This window comes from Cynocephalus volans, chromosome 6 (genome assembly GCF_027409185.1).
Source record: "Cynocephalus volans isolate mCynVol1 chromosome 6, mCynVol1.pri, whole genome shotgun sequence".
Classification (NCBI taxonomy): Eukaryota; Metazoa; Chordata; class Mammalia; order Dermoptera; family Cynocephalidae; genus Cynocephalus; species Cynocephalus volans.
The window spans coordinates 23,861,162-23,874,217 of NC_084465.1; the positions used below are offsets into that span (position 1 = coordinate 23,861,162).

General features: G+C 52.5%; 1 protein-coding gene across 4 annotated transcripts in view; it reads left to right on the forward strand.

Moving 5' to 3' along the window:
* Positions 1 to 731: 731 nt before the first annotated feature.
* The window catches only part of PLXNA4 (plexin A4), a 433,176-nt gene continuing 420,851 nt past the window's right edge, over positions 732 to 13,056 (forward strand). For all 4 annotated transcript variants that reach the window (XM_063101329.1, XM_063101330.1, XM_063101331.1 and 1 more), the window contains exon 1: positions 732 to 1,395. The gene's annotated coding sequence lies outside the window, so the exon portion shown is untranslated. The remainder of the gene's footprint in view (positions 1,396 to 13,056) is intronic.

Consider the following 13,056-nt stretch of genomic DNA (forward strand, 5'->3'; position numbering starts at 1 on the left):
GATTAGGAAGGGGTGTACGCTTTCGCGTCGGCGTGCGTCTGTCAGCTCTGAACATCTGAGGGTCCCCCCGACTGTCAGCCCGCATCGCCACCTTCTGAGTCGGCTGAGTGTGCCTCACTCCGAGCGCGCGCGCCGTGCGCCCCTGTCACCATGTACGCGCCCCTCTCTGCCCCGCATCGCCACTGCCGGGGAGGCTGGGTGTAGGCCCAGGGGACCAAGGGGGGTGTCGGCAAACGTCCGTGCGGGGCAGAGCAGGCGAGCGGGGCGGCGGCGGGGAGGACCGCGCGGGGAGGAGCCCCCTGCCCCCTCTGCCGGCCGCTGTCCCTCGGTCTAGATGTCAGCCGCGAGCTCCGAGCCAGCGAGAGCGAGCCAGAGAGGGAGCGGCGGCGGGCGGCGGGGAGGGGAGGAGGCGAGGCAAGGGCGGGAGGAAGGGAAGCGGGGAGGGCGGGAGGGAGGAGAGGAGGACCCAGAGAGCGCCAGGCAGCTGGAGTTTTTGCAGCGCTTGGCCGGGCTTCAATGCACAGCAGCAGCGAGCCGCGGCGGCAGCAGGCAGCCCGGGAGCTCCGGCGGCGGCCGAGCCAGCGGCGGCCCCGCTCCCTGCCCCCTGCAAACTTTGCGAGCAGCCCGCCCGGGGGGTCGGGGGCGCGCCCGGGAGGCCCGGCTCGGCCCGCGGCCGCGCTCTCCGCCGCCGCAGCGCCAGGCGCCGCCGCCAGCACCGCCGCAGCCCCGCGCCTCCCCGGGGAGCAGCCGGCGGCTCCGGCGGCCCCCCAGCCCCGGCCCCTGGGCACTGCCCGGCGAGTTCCCCGGCAGGGGCGGGGGCGGCAGTGGCGAGGCCGGCCGCCGCTGCCCAGCTAGGTGCGCAGCAGGGGCTCCGAGAGCGCTCCCCGGCGGGTCCCCCGCGCACTCGCCGCGCCCGGGCAGCGCGGCCCGACCGGGCGAGCATGGGCGGCGCGGAGTGACGCCGCCGTGCCCGCTTGGCATCAAGGACATTCAGCCCGCGGGGGTGGGGACGAAGGGGGGCAGCCCCGCGTCGCCACCGCAGCCCCCGGGAGCTGCTGCCGCCACCGCTCGGGCTCCGGGGCTGGGTGGAGGAGAGGGTGCGTGGAATCGATCCACGTTTCCCGACCTTTTTGTTGGACATTACGCCCACCTTGGACGCTGCGAGAGGAGCTGTCAAGCCCCGCAGGCGCCGATCTGGGCCCCTCCGTCTTCCTTGGCTGCTCCCGGCTTCCCCGTGCCTCGGTGGAGTATTTGCGTTCGCGGCTGGGGCTGGAGGAGGCAGCCACACGCGCGCACACGCACACGTTCAGAGGAGGGCGAGAGGCAGCGGCACAGGCACCATCTGCAGTGTCAATGCGGCGCTCCGGCTGAAGGAGGGAAACGCGCCGCTTCCAGGTAAGGAGGCGGCCGGCCGGGGCGCGGGGCGGCGGGGGGCGAGGGCAGCGCGGGGGAGACACGCGGGCCGGCCCGGGAGTCCCCGGCTGCCTCGGAGCCGGTCCGCGGCACACACACGCGCAGGCACACACTCGCTCACGCACCTGCCCACGTCCCACCTGGGCACCCGCGTGGGAGCAGCGGCCGTGGCAGGGATTTCCCGGCTGCTTTCTCCTCTCGCGCTCCCGCACTCAGACTTCTCTTCCCCGGGACTTTCGGGGTGGGATTCCACGTATTCCCGACTCTCCCTCTCACCCGGGCAGGTCGAGGGAGCGATGTTTCAGTTCCCAGCCCCTTTCCTCTATAGATGGTTTTTAAAAACGGGAGAAGTCATGGGAGGTCTCGGGAGACCCGCCCCGTGTAATCGCTGCTCCGTGATCTTTTGACACCCTGGGACCGACGGGTATTCGGACAAATATTTGGACAGCGTGTGGCCCGGAGCGCCAGGAGGAGGCCACATAGGCGGCTGGGGCTGCAGTTAGGTTGGGCGGTGCATGTGGCACAGACGCTGCGTTTCCCCGGTAAGAGGCAGCACAAACGCCTTTCCGAAGCGTGGCTCGGCTTCCCCGGGAATGCGCCGGGATTTCAGGCAGGAAGGGGCTTAAGCATCGCTGCGTGTGTGTTGCTTGTCTGGGGGGCGAGGAGAGGTATGGGGGTTAGACCTTCATTTAAAAGGTGTGACCTTATTCCCATCCTCAGTCTCTGGGAAACAGCACGCAGACAGGGCTTGGGGACACAGGACTTGGATCTCCCTCTCGCCTCCCTACCCTTCCCCGAGCACATGGGGCTGTCTTCCCCATGTGCCTCAGGCTAACACCTGTCACATGCCTTTCTAGGTGTGTGTCTGAGAAAAAGAACGGGGTGGGGCAGGGAAAGAGGGGTGTAGTCCTCCAAGGGAGGAGGGTCCCTTCTCTCATCACCACGCAGGCAGTGCCCACCCTGTAAGGCAAGAAGACATTCTTGGGTCTGCCAGCGTCCCCCAGAGCCCTGCTGCTCCTGAGCGTAGAATCATTCTCCAGAAGCTGGTGGTTCAAGGCTCTATTTCTCTAAGGCTTTTCCTTTCCTTTTCTTTCTGGCTGGAGTTTCACAGGCTGCTCATTTACAAACTTTTTCTGGAGGAGGTAGGGGGTGGTCGGAGCTCCAAAAGGGCTTTTATGTGTGTGTGTGTGTGTGTGTGTGTGTATATATATATATATATAGTTCCCATCTTGGGGTCTAAGAGCAACTCACTTGGGGGCTCAGTTGTTGTAGAGAGAAGACTGTGAGATCCAAATAAAACATTATTTTGGAGTTGGATATACATACAGCAAGCTCCTATGTTTCTATGGCTGTCCCTTTGAGGGAGCTGTTTGGGCAACCTGACAAAAAATGAAATAAGCTTGTACCCTCTATACAAGATCATGTGTTCAGAGTGTCCCACAACCCACCAGTGGGAAAAATATGTTGGGAGTCTTCCAGAACAAGAAGAGAAAGGAGCAAGCATTCTTTTGAACAAGGAGGCCTCAGTGCTGGGCACAGAATTTGGGTTGTTTTTGCAAATCCTGAAGAGGGGTGCTGAAATAAAGGGTTTTTTCCTGCACCCCAACCTCTGCTATTTTCAAACTTTTTTCAGCTCCTGCAGAGGTCTTTGGCTGGGCTGGGGAGGAGAAGAGCAGATGCCCCTGGAGGGAAATTGTACTCCTGCTGTGTGCTGTGTGAGCTGGCCTTTGATTGACTGAAAAGGGTGTATGGCATAAAGCAAACCTCTCACAATGGGGAGAACCCAGTAGGGGGAAGGAACATTGTTTTCTTTTTAAGAATGGTGGGCGTGTGTATGCACACACCCAGATATACGCAAGTGTTCTTAGAGTCGGGTTCAATGTGGTCAGCTCATCCAACCATGTGTGACAATGGGGTCCCTTCTGTCTTCCGGGCTGTGGAACATTTCCACAGGCATGCCCTTCCAGTGTGTGGATAGGGAGGTCCCATGTATGCGTACAGCACCACATGGTTTGCAACAAAAATAGTTAGCTCTAGTCACAGTGGTGCCTCCCAGGTAAACATTCCCTCGGGGGACCTAGAAAGGGCAAAAGATTGGGCTACAGATGTTAAATGTGCACATCTGGAATGTCTGTGCATCTTCCCCGTAGACCTCTGCTCCTTTCTCTGCTTCCTCCCTACCCTCTTTCTTTTCTTATATATTTGCAGCCTCAGAATCTCTCATTTTAATGCAAAGCCAAGTCATCAGGCTGTTTATAAGCTAAACATCTGGGTTCAAAAAAATGCCCGCACTTTCTGCACTTAGCATTAGGGACCAGTTTGGTTTCTGGGGCAAGGCAGGCATTAATTACCATCTGTGTGAAGCCGGCTGCACACCATCTCGTGTGTCCCTGGCTCTCTTGCCCAGCTCCGGAGCACACCACGCTGTTACCCTCCCTCTCTACCGCTCTTCTGTGGCCTTCCTTTTAAGTTCTCTGGCATCTTCCTCCCTGGGAGGCAAGTCACACTAGAAAAACCCCAGCCACGAACGCTTCTCTAGACCCTCGCTGCTCGCTAGACTGTGCTGTAGGCGGCTCTCCTGTGAGCTCTCTGTGTGGGTCGCTCATGGGCTCTTCCTTCTTGCCCAATACCATACTCCCGGGGCTCTCCTCGTCCCTCCCAGGACTTCACCCTGGATGCCCACCGACACTCTGCAGACATATCCGGAGGAGTCTGAGGCAGCCAACTTGTTTCCTTTCTCCTCTGTGCCTCTCCATTGCCTGCCGCTGCTGCTCCCTGCAGACAGGGAAATCTGCATGGCAGAGTCTGCCTACCCTTGGCCTCCGGATTCTTTTAATCACAATGGGGGCTGCTGGGGATTCAGTGGGGGCTTTCCAGGGTGGTAGCAATCCTGGAGATGGGAGAGAGCTAAGGGGCTGTGTCATCATCCGCTCTTAGCTCATGGTTATCACCAGGCTTTGATGCAAAGAAATCGTAGCAAATCTCTCTCCTCCCAGCCAGCTAGGGGGCATTTCTTAGCTGCTTCTCCCCATCCTCACCCAGAGAAACCACACACTACACAGACAATGCACATCGGAGACCTGTTGGAGCAGCTCTAGGATGGGCCATGATGGGGCGGCAGCAACACAGGAAACCCGACCGTGATCTTGGCTGTGATTAGTCTGTGCAACAGATGTGCCAGCCCCTCCTCTCCTCTTATTTGTGTCCAGTGCTACCCGATGTGAAACTGGTTCAGACCCTGGGCCACCGAACAGGGTTCACTTCCCTCCCTGGACACCCCCCTTTCTCCTCCTCCAGCACCCCTCCCCCAACTTGCTAATCTGTCTTTTGGCTTTGTGCGCACATCCGCCAACCCATTCGCCCTCAAATTTGCGGCACTCTGAGAAATCAATACAACATGAATTTAACGACAGCTGGATGATTAAGTGTTATTTACATTTAAGAGCGGCATTTTAAGAAGACGCCGTGCTAATAAATCAAAGGGCTGTTTGGGAGATGCTCATGATTAGGGTAATGGCCCTGTAGGCTCTGCTGAGCAATGCTTAGTCCACACTGAACCCCGTGGCACTGTCTCTTTAAAAGCTGCAAGCCTCACTGCTCCTTCCCCTAAACTCCCACCTGATCCCCTCCACTGTCTGTCCTGACTTGCTCTTCCTTCTCCCTTGTCGAAGCCCAAGCTGTAGCGTTCAAGTTGTAGCAGGAAGGTGGAGCCACAGGGGGACAGAAGGGGGCTCTGCCACCAAGTGATAAGAGATGGATTCTAAAAGGGAAGGCAGGCAGGGGGTCCTAGTTCCCAGAAGTAAGAGGCTGCTTCCCTGCTTGGCATGAAGCTTCCTGAGTCACTCTGTGAATCCGTGTGAGCCCCCAGACCCCTGTCCTATGAGCCTGTGGCATCAGCCTCCCAAGGGAAGAGGCTATAAGGACATTAGTATTGGCTTTAGTCCTTGTGAAAGCAATAATAATTAATGATGATGGTGGTGGCCGATATTTATTGAGCACTTACGTGGATTGGGCACCATTTAAGTAGTCTGTGCAGGTTGGCCCATTTACTCCTTGTAATAACCCAGACAGGCAGTTGCTATTACCACGTCCTCCATGAGGAATCTGGGATGTGGGAGGCTGAGGACTTTGGGATCACACAGCTGCCGGGTGTGACCCTGGGCCACCGAACTCATCTGACCTCGCTCCTTGTCACCGCTTGTCACCGTGCCGTTGCCTCCCCAAAATACATGTGCTCAGCACGTTGCTGCCCCCTTGGGAGGTTTGTGGGTGAGTGTGCTTGGGGCAAGTTCAGAATATCTGGCCCTGGTTTCTCCTTTGGACTACCTCAGTGACCCCAGGCAAATTTGTTCCTTAAGCCTCAATTTTCCTGTTCATCAAAGGGGGATGAGTTTTACAACCCACCCTGGCTGTTGGTGGGTTGTAAAATTGCATTGATCCCCCTAGCAGAGTGCTTGGGTCCTGGGAGTGAGTGTTACTTCCTTTGGCCACTCCCATTTTCTCCTGGGAAAAACTAAGGAGGAGAGAATGAGTGAGATCCCCTCCTCCGCTGCTGATTCTGTGAGGCTCCAAGTCTGGTCAGAGTCCAGTTCTCCCTGGTGACTGCTTCTAATTACTGCCATTGTGGAAAGAACACTCTCTTTTAATCCTTAAGGTAACTCTGTAAGGTAGGTGTTGTTGATTCCTAGTCTGATGGCAATGGCATAGGAACTGAGGAGGGAGTGTAAGCGAGATGTCCAGGGCTGCAGGTTGCTAAGTGATGGATGGTCTTTTCACGGTTACCATTTTGCTTCTCACAGTAGGCGCTTGATGTCTGTTCACTCATTCATTCATTAGCCCTAGAGTTCCAGATTTTGGGACCTGGAGGCAGGGAGGAAATCTTTGCCCGAGGGTGTCATTCTATGCATAGTGCCTGGACCTGTGGTAGCTGGAGCAGACTTATTGGAAGTTGGTGCCACTGGCGGGGTGTAGGGGTGGAGGTGGGGGGGGGGCGGTGATAGCTGTCCTGTAGCATTTAGTGGAATCTTGGTGGGTCCTCATTCATGTGGAGGAAATATCTGGACCTGAGATGACACAGGCTGAGGTGAGGCATTAGTAATTACATCCCGATGCTGAGAGGTGTGGACTTGAGGCCCTAAGGGAGCCCTGAACCTGGTTAATGGCTGTCACACCCTGAAGCCCACCTCAAAGCCAGGGCTAAGCTGGTAGACTCCGTCCCTGTGGTCTGAACATTTTAGGAAACAGCCAGAAATTGGGCTCTTTGGTTAGTTTTTTTTTTTTTTCTCCAAAAGAAACTTTTATTCCATGCAGTATTTATATGGCTTCTCTCCACTGTGAGGTGAGTGAAGGTTCTGCCATACTTGAGGTGGCCAGAAGGGGCGCACTGGGAATTTCATCTCTTCCCCTCTGGGGCAACAGCAGGAGCGGCTGAAACTGCTGGACAGAGAGTCCTGTGCAGACACGAACCAACAGGTGCTTGTGAGATCCTAGGCGTCCTCTCTCTGCCTTCTAAGCTCGCATATCCCCCTCCCCCTCCACGGTGCCTTCTCCATGAACCAGGATTCGCAACAGCAAATTGGATTTTGGGATGTTTTGTCACTCCAACACAAAACAGATCACTAGCTAAGAGGATATAGTCTCCGCAGTCAATGCGCTGAACACAGCCCAGCTGAATCAATTCCCAAGGTCTTACAGGGAGGAGCATTTTCATTATGAAGTGAGGAGAGAAGCAGTTGAGGAAGAGGTCAGTAGAAAGTTAGGAAAAGGAAACCAGAGCAGTTCAAAGGCTTTCCTGGTCTGTGCTGGAGATCACTTTCTTAGCTGACACTCACTGAACTGTTCTCGTGTGAGCCCAGCTGGACTTCGCTCTCAGTAGTGTGGATCTGGAACTAGAGGGCGAACATTCATTCTTTGGCTTTGGCCCAGAGGTTAAGAGGAGGGAAAGTAAGCCAAGCAGAGCTGGTGGGTTGTTGCTCTTGTGGTGAAGGGGTAGAGAGTGCAAGGAGGGCAGATCGGGGTGGCAGGTGTCGGGTTGTGCAATTGAACTGGCCCATGTGGAAGGGCAGCGAACACTGAACATGCAGCTGGAGTTCATTTTCTTCTTCTCTGTCTCAGACCCGCTTCCTGAAGGCAATACCTAAAATTGAGCAGAATTTTCCTAAGTATTACATACAGAATGCTTTCCCTGGTCAAATACGTTTGGGAAACCCTGCATGTAAAGCCAAGCTGGAGGTCCTTGTTGTGGGACTTCTCAGAGCCTTTAACACACTGGTGTGGATTGTGGAACCACACAAGTTGGTATACTGTGAGTGGGCCTGGAATCCACTGAGAAATATTGGACTAAGACAAGAACTTTCATATATCGGCTCTCGACTGTGAGTCAAGGGGTGGATTCTACAGTGAAGATTTCAGCTGAACTTTCCCATTACACACACCAAGGATTGGGTTTTGGCGACTGAGTGAGCACTAGGTTCTCAAGCAGAATCGCACCACGTGTGCACACAGTTTACCTCCAGACTCAGTGTTTGCTCAGTCATTTCCATGGCCTGTCCTGCCTCTTATTCTCCCAAGGCAGCAGGGGGTTTCTCAGCAGGTGTACATTTTCTTGGGTTCCTGGGTGATTCTGGTATGTTCCCTTGCTTGAAAACTGCTGGTGTTGTGGGAAAAGCTAGACTTTGGATACAGATAGATGTAGCAAATCGCAACTCTGTCACTTACCAGCTGAGAGGTCTCCGGAAAAAGCACCTTGTGTTTCATTGTTACCATTTATAAAGTGAAGGGGTTGAACTAGATCAGTGATTAAAAAGTATTTTATTATGTATTCAGTGACAGCGTTTACTCAAATGAAATTTTATGTGAAATTCTAACATGCAGAACGACACAAGCAGGGCTGTTCTGGTCAAAGCCACGGAGGAGTCCTGGCCTTGCCCCCTCGGCCTGTCTGCCCTCAACTGCAGTCTTCACCTGGCTTCCCTGGGAAATGGAGCCTGAGGCAGCAGCAGCTTGTGGGTTAACATTTTATTGACCGGTGGGCTCACAGGGAAGCGAGAAGGGGAGGAGAGGTGGGGAAGGAAGAGGAACAGTGTATTACCAGGCTGGCCCCAGCTTCCCACGGAAACACAGCTGGCGGCTCAGTCGCTCAGATGTATCCAGAGAAGCCTGATGGGAACATGGTGTCTCAGAAGAGTCTCTGGAGGGTGTCACAGCCAGCGGCTCATCTGCTGGGTCCTTCCTGTGTGCTGTAGCTCACTGGTCACAGGTCACCCCCATGGGGCATCCACTCTCCCTCACTTTGGGGCTGTGATACTGGGTCAAGCTAGAACCTTGTGGGTCAGGCCCAGGGGCTGGGACTTCTGGGACCCCCTCCCCCACAGCAGGCCTGATAGTGTGCCCTGCAGGAGCCAAGCCTTTGCCCAAGAAGGAAGAAAGGCAGTGAGAACCCTAGGATGGGAGGAACAGCACGAGGTGTCTCCAGGGCCACTGTGGCAGGAGGCAGGGTGAATGGCTGAAGCTCAGGATGGTGGGGACATGTCAGGTGGGACCGAGCACATCTGGGCAGGTACATAAACTGAGAGTCTAGAGTAATAGGTTCCATGGAAGGAACATATGGCTTTTTAGAACAGAGTCAGATAAGGGGACAGGGCAGGAGCCCCAGTAAGAATCTCCAAAACTCATGACTCTGTGGCAGCACTTGCCACCCATGCTATGGGTTACCTAATTTAAACCCCAAATAGAAACCTCATTAAGAATGGGTGCCAGCAGATTTCAAGAGGCTCTTCTAACTTTTAGGGCATATTAACCAAAGGAGAGCCTTCATAATCTCAGGCACGTCTGTTTGTGGGAGTAGAGGGGCAGGGCTGCTTAGAAGCAGGGGATGGGTGCAAAGGACGTGTGTCACTCTTCTAGTTTTAAGAAACACTGTCAACATTGAAATATAATGCAAGAGAGGACATTTCTACATAAAATATTTTCTAAAAGTCATTGCCTCTAGCCAGCACCATCCCCACCCCAACCACCACCGTTTTACAGTTCTTTTGCTTTGAAGCCCTTCTAGGGTCAGGCTGGGCAAAGGTCTGCTGGTGGCACTGTGCTTGTGACCTCTTTCCCAGCTCTTCTCCCCATTAGATACTGACCCCTGTATTCCTCCCCTAAATGCACTTTCCCTTAGTTGTTGATTGGTGTGAGCACCTCACTGACTTAGAGACATGGGTCTTCGATAGCATGTCTGCCTGACAGTTCTGGCTCCCAAGGGCGGGGCCAGCCCCTGCTTGAAGCAGTCTCTTGTGCAATCAGGAATTCAATTCATACTTTCTAGTAATGGTAAAGAACCCGTTGCTGGTAGTGACAATGATGACAATTGAAATTATTTCCTTATGTCCTAGATTGAGAGGGACCACTTCTGATTTCTCTTTGTATACTCAGTGCCCAACCCAGAGCCTATCCTACTGGAAGCAATTGATAACTACTTGCTGAATGAGTAGAATGAATAGATGGAGCAGGACAAGGTGGAGAAGAATGTTGAACCAGACTAATATGGCAGGTTCCTGCCCTGCTGCAGGGGCAGAGTAGGGGCCACATAGCAGGCTGACTGGCTATTTCAGAGTATTAAGATGAACTAAGACCAGTGCAGGCTGAACCCATCAGTCCTGAACCCAGTGTCCTGGGTGAGTGTGGTTTGGTGGCAGGTAGAGTGCAGTTGGTCCTTTCACATTGATGCACACAGAATTGAATTCTTGCTCTCCATGTAAAATTCACTGTGGGTTTAGGTACTGATAGATTGGGTGGGATGACCAAGCTACATTTCCCAGAGCCAAGACTAGTCCACAAGGCCCTCCATGGAAAAAGCATCCTGTGGCCAAGTGAGTTTTGCAAACTCCTTGTCTTATGTCTCCTATATCTTCCTATTGGAGATTCAAGATGCATGTGAGCATTTCCAAGGTTAAGGAGACCTGCTGTCAAGAAACCTGTTTATTCCTAGCCACCTGCTTTTCGGCTTATATGGTGGTGGGCTCTGTTTGTGTGGGTGTTTATAAGCCTGCTGAGTCTCCTGGAATGATTGTTTGACTGAAAGCATTTTGGGAGATACTGGCCTTCAATTGGAAGCTTTCAAGTTTCATTCACAGAAGACAAAAACAGGAGAATGAATTCATGGTACTGTTCAAATTGGGGGGAGGGGACTTGTGACGTTCAACTTTTAGAGGTGCTGCCTGCTTCTTGTTCTCGTCATTTGCTTTTGAGAGTCCCAGAAATGACTGTGAATTTTCACAAGACTTTGGCAATCATGGTCACATGATCTGCCTTCAGGTGTATATTTTCTAAAGGGAACATTTCAAGAGGCGTGAATGTGGCTCTGACAGATTTGTGGACATGTTTCCAACAAGTAGCACTTCTTGGTTGCACGTAATCGATCAAGGTGGATGTTTGCAAAACATGTGAGTAATGACATTCACCTTCTCAATTTTTTTTTCTGGCTGCACTTGTTGAATAAGAGGCTTCAATATAACTGACAAAGATAAATGTTCTTTATCAAATTAACAATGGAGGCTTGAGTTATTAAGACACATCTCCCTAAATTTTGGATAGTTGAAACAAATTTTTTCTTGGGAAAAAAATCTCCTTCACCCTGGAGAAGACTGAAGGTTTCTAATTAGACTGTAAATTCATGGTTTCCACCATTGGGTAGTGGTCTGAAGAGTGAAGTTAGGCATTTCCCACGGGAAGCATTTTTACCCCCTGATATTCATCCTGCATAGGTAATGGTGCGTGTGCATGTGTGAGTTGAGGTAAAGGGGGGTATCACCTCAGTGGTATTGGGTTTGGGGACCTGGGGACACTGGCTGATAATCCACGTGCCCAATTAGAAGGCCTCCGCCATGCTTTGCCTGAGCACTGTGTTCCTTTTCAAAGTGAATAACAGTTGCTAACACACACTTACTAACAAAATTCCCCTGACGCCCATTCATAAAGCATTGCACTGGTGATTCTATCAGCATTAAACTGTTTGGTGACTGAGTTTAGAATTATAAGAATTGGAGAAATGAATTAGCAGTAAATCAAGTCCCAGCTGAGCTCGACCCCAACTGCAGTGAGTTTTAAATGAGGAATCTCTGGCTATGATGAAGCAGTTGTAAGTCTAGCGCTGGAGCTCTGTCGCTCTTGACTTTGGAGAAGTGCGGCAGTTGCCCTTTGAAAGGAAAACCCTGACAACAGCTTGTATTGATTCCCAGCCATGCTGGGAAATTGCCACTTCATTTCTTCTTCATAAACTGTTGCCTTTCATTTTTTAAGAAAGGAATCCTATTTGCAGGGACACAGTGGAGCTTTGGGAAGAGGGCAGGTGGGAAGGGGCTCGGGCTCACGGGGGACTATTCATTGCCTTCTCTTTGGTCCTTCACAGGAGGAGTCGCACAGAAGGGGAGTCTGGGTCTGCAGGGGTCGTGTGGTTTGTTTTCCTTCTTGGATCATATTTGATTCTTCTTTCTGGGGGATCTGTACAGAAAAACAACAAAGGGAACACTTCAAGCAAGATGTGAGACCGTCATGTTGCAGTGACAATTGCAGTGTGATAGGAAATCATTTATGTAAGTTACGGTGCCCTCTGAATAGAGCTTCTTGAAAATGTGGCTACAGCTTCTTCAGGCCTATTTTTTTCTCTTGTGAAATAATCCTGAGATTTTCATTTTCAGAGCAATTGAAGAAGTATTATGTGCTGGCCAGGGAATAGGGAAACCTAACTTCTCATTCTAGGTCTGCTGAGTATTTTTCAGGGAGTTCCCTGTCTGGCCTAGGCCTCAATTTCTCTTCTCTAAAGCCGGGAATAAGCCCTTGCTGCTCCTCTCCTGCAGCCCAGGAGGTGAGAATGATTGTGGCTGTGCATGGTAAAGGGCCAGTGAGTGTCAGAAGAAATATTATATTTACACGCAAGGTCAGAAAAAATCAAGAGAGGGAGAGAATGAAGACTGAGCTTAGGCCTCTCACCATCTCACCTGTACCTGCTGCATGTGTTTGCTGGGCTGGTGAGCTGTAAGTGATAAAAGCCACTTGCAGAGGGTCAGAAAGGAGAAAAGAGTTGGGATAGCAAGAGAGAGTGGGAGGGGATGGTTAGTGAAGGAGTCCAGGGCAACGAGGGGAGTCATGATCCTGGTGGTAGTAGTTGAAGCTGGGGACTGTGGAGAAAGAAAAGGGGTCGTAATTTCCCTCCATGCCTACTTTTCACTGTGCTCAGCATACATGTATTTACATATTTCAGTCAGAGAGGTAGAGGTGATGTTTTGGAATATTTAACCAACTAATCGACCAATTAAGCAGTCAATTTTGCCAATGTGTCTTGAGTGCCCACTATGAGCTAGACACTATGCAAGCGTTTGATTGTGCGGAGTTGAATGATCTAGTCCCTGCTATTAGGGAGCTCACAGCCCAGTGTGGCCACAGCACACCTGTGAATAGAGAATTTCAATGCAATGCTGCAAGAAGTGAGATCGGGGTGTGCAGAGGGTGCCCTGGGAATAGTAAGGGGGGCCCCTGTCCAGATATGAAAAGCAGGACACGGGGAAGGCTTTCTTGTGGAGGAGGAGGTGGGGGATGTTTGAAAGGCTTAGTAGGAGTGGCTTTGTGAACACAGGAGGAGTAAGCAGCGTGGATAAG